Raw genomic sequence first — 3,128 nt, forward strand, 5'->3', positions numbered from 1 at the left:
AGATGGATTGACAGGAGGCGGGGCTGCAAGGATAGGCTCAAACCTAACCATGGTGAGGCTGGCGTAGGACCGGGTGGGGCTTCCGTCTGTTGTCCGTAGGGAGGGTGGCTATGGGTTGGAACCAATTGGATGACAATGCCTTTATCAAGCGTGATGTCTTTCTCCCAGGGTAGCATGTCCACAGTACGGGAGACGGAGACTTGCCGTCCTCACTTCTAAGGAACATTCTCTTCTGGCTGTACTTCCTCTGAGGCACATTTGTTCTCCTGCAGGGCACGGCACTTTCATTATTCTCCTCCGCTCCATTCTTCAAAACCACCAGTCCTTGCTTTCTGATGCACGGTGGCCTTGTATAACGTTTCAGAGGCTGTAACTCTTGATAGCAGCAGTTAGCCTCCTCGTTCTCCCTCGGGGCACCTGGTGAATTTGAACTGCTCACCTTGCCATTTGCAGCCCAATGCTTACCGACGGCGTCACCAGGACTACTAAAGTAGTTACCATTGAGCCACGGAGTCAATTCAGACTCATAGCAACCCTAAAGGGCAGGGTGGACTGCCCCTGTGGGTTTCCACGATTGCCAATGTGTATGGGAGTAGAAAGCCTCATCTTTCTCCAGAGGCTGGTGGGTCTGAACTGCTGACTCCTCAGCTCAATGCTGAACCCTCTGCCACCAGGGCTCCTTATTCTGGGCACATTTTGAAGTTGGAATGGAAAGTTTCAGCTCCCCCTGCAGGTGGCACAATGGGTGCCTGCCTCAATTCCTGGACTGCTGCCGCTGGCTGGATCCATGCATCGATGGAGTCTCAGGATAATATATTTCAGCTGCTGCATTTGCTGGATTTGGGTGACATTGCACATATGAGGCTCACATTGACCACTAGAGGGCACCACGCGCCTAGCTAAGTAGTGTTCTGCTTCATCCAAGGCTTGCGTTCTTCCTCCACCCTGCCGGATTATTTTATCTATATAATAAAAAGAAGAACCCAATGGTGTTGGATCATCAGTTCAGCATGACGTTCATTTCAGCGAGCGCCACATATGAAACCTTACAGAAGGCTTGTTGCTGGGCACTATGGAGTTGGTTCTGACCCACTGTGACCTTACACACAACAGAAGGAAACACTGCCCATCCTGCCCCGTCCTCACGCCTATGCAGCCCCGTGCCAGTCCATCTCCTTGAGGGCTTCCCTCTCTTCCGCTGCCCTCGACTTTCCCAGCCTGATGTCCTTCTCCGGGCCACCGTCTCTCCTGAGGACATGTCCCAAGCACGTGCGATGACAGCGTCGCCATCCTTGTCTCTGGCCCTCCTTCTTCCCAGGAAGACTGGGTCGTCCTTTTGGCCGTCCACAGTACTTCGAATATGCTTCGCCAGCAGGCTTGCACACACACCCGTCCCCCAAATCAAACTCACTGTTACGGAGGCAGTTCTGGCCCGCAGTTTTATGAATGGCTGGGGACTTGGGTCATACCCAGAGTGGACATTTCCAGAGTCCTGGTGGTACAAGAATTAAGCCCACCCAGCGGCCCCGCAGGAGAAAGACCTGGCGCTGTGCTGCCTTCAAGAGGAGCCTAGAAAACCCCAGGGGGTCACTCCGACTCTTTCCACATGGGCCTGCCGTGAATGAATCAGGATCGACTCAGCCGGATCAGCAGCAGCTTTCAACTGAGAAAGTGAGTGAGAACTGGCCGTCCTGTGGGTTTATCTGCCTTTCTCACAGTCCCCACCAGCCCAGGCCTCTGTGTGGAGCGCGGTCTCCTCACAGCCTCCCTCTGGCCCAGGGGGGCTCAAGGCGGTTCCAGGAACACTGGCTGGGCTGGGTGGGGCCCCGGTGGGTTTTCTCAGCCCGCCCCTTTTGTGGGACCCCTTGAGGAGACCCAAAAAAGGGTAGCTCGCGCCACGGCATGCGTCCGAGTCCATGAATCACAGTTTCACGTACTGGTTTTGCGTGTGCCAGCTTGTAATGAAACCTCACAACGCAGGGCATGACAACAGGAATGGGGCGACCATTGTTCAGAAACATTGCCTGCAAAACGGACGGGCTGCATTTTCCAATACGTTCCGTGACGAGACCCATCAGGAAATTTTGATGATTATCTGTGATGAATTTGGAAAACCGCGTAGATATAAATAGCAAGCTGCCAAATGGCGCGGAAGTGTTCTGAGCGCCCTCCAGACTTGGAGAAAGAAACCAGGTTGTTCCAGCAAACAGCCAGTCTTTTCCTTTGTTCCCGCGTTTGCATTCGGGTGGGTTGACGGGGAAAGTGCTAGAACGGCGCCGAGGCGGGAGTCAGACACGTGATAGTCAGAGTGCCTCGCCTGTGTCTCTCAAGACCCCGGAGGCTAATTATGCAACACGGCTCTGGGTGATGGCGTTCACGTGCCTCTCCCTGTGTTTACTGCTCTCTCCGATGCTTTAGAAGTAGGAGGCTGAGTCGTTGCAGGAAACCAGTCGTTGACAAGAAGACCAGACTCCCAAGAGCATTTCTAAGGCCTTCCAGTAACCGATGTTTCCACAGCTCACAGGGTGGCAGCTCAGACCATGGCCGAGGAAGCCCGAGCCCTCTGCTTCCGTCTTGACGACAGCTTGCTGAGAGAACGAGGCTTGGGCAGCTCTGCATTGTCTGTATCAGTCAGTGGCATCAGCAACATCTGCCCACCTGCCATCGGCTGGACCCCAGCCCCATGGCGTGAGCAGGCAGCTGCTCCAAAGGGTGTCCCCCGATCACCCACCCTCCAACCGACTCTGACTCAGAGGGGTCCTGTGTAGGGTTTCCGAGGCTGTACATCGCTGTGGGAGCAGACTGCCTCATCTTTTCCACTCTGAGTGGCTGCTGGTTTGAACTGCTGACCCTGCAGTTAGCAACCCACTGCTCCACCAGGACTCCACAAAGCGCTGACCTTGTCGGCTGCCTAATGTTCCACCCACAGTGCCGCCAAGGCACCTTCTGGGTGTGACATCATCCTAACCTTCAGGACGGTCCTGAAAAAAGGGTCTCCATCTGGTGTTGAGGAAATCGAGACTGGGTGCCTTGGTTTGGACCTTTAGACCTGTGGGAAAGGGGGAAGTGCAAAGCAGGTCTAGGCTGTGTCTGCTCCTTCCTTATCAGCCTTTCCTCTGACCCTCATT

This window comes from Echinops telfairi, unplaced genomic scaffold (assembly GCF_000313985.2).
Source record: "Echinops telfairi isolate 266 unplaced genomic scaffold, ASM31398v2 ScPeMD7_5;HRSCAF=22, whole genome shotgun sequence".
Classification (NCBI taxonomy): domain Eukaryota; kingdom Metazoa; phylum Chordata; class Mammalia; order Afrosoricida; family Tenrecidae; genus Echinops; species Echinops telfairi.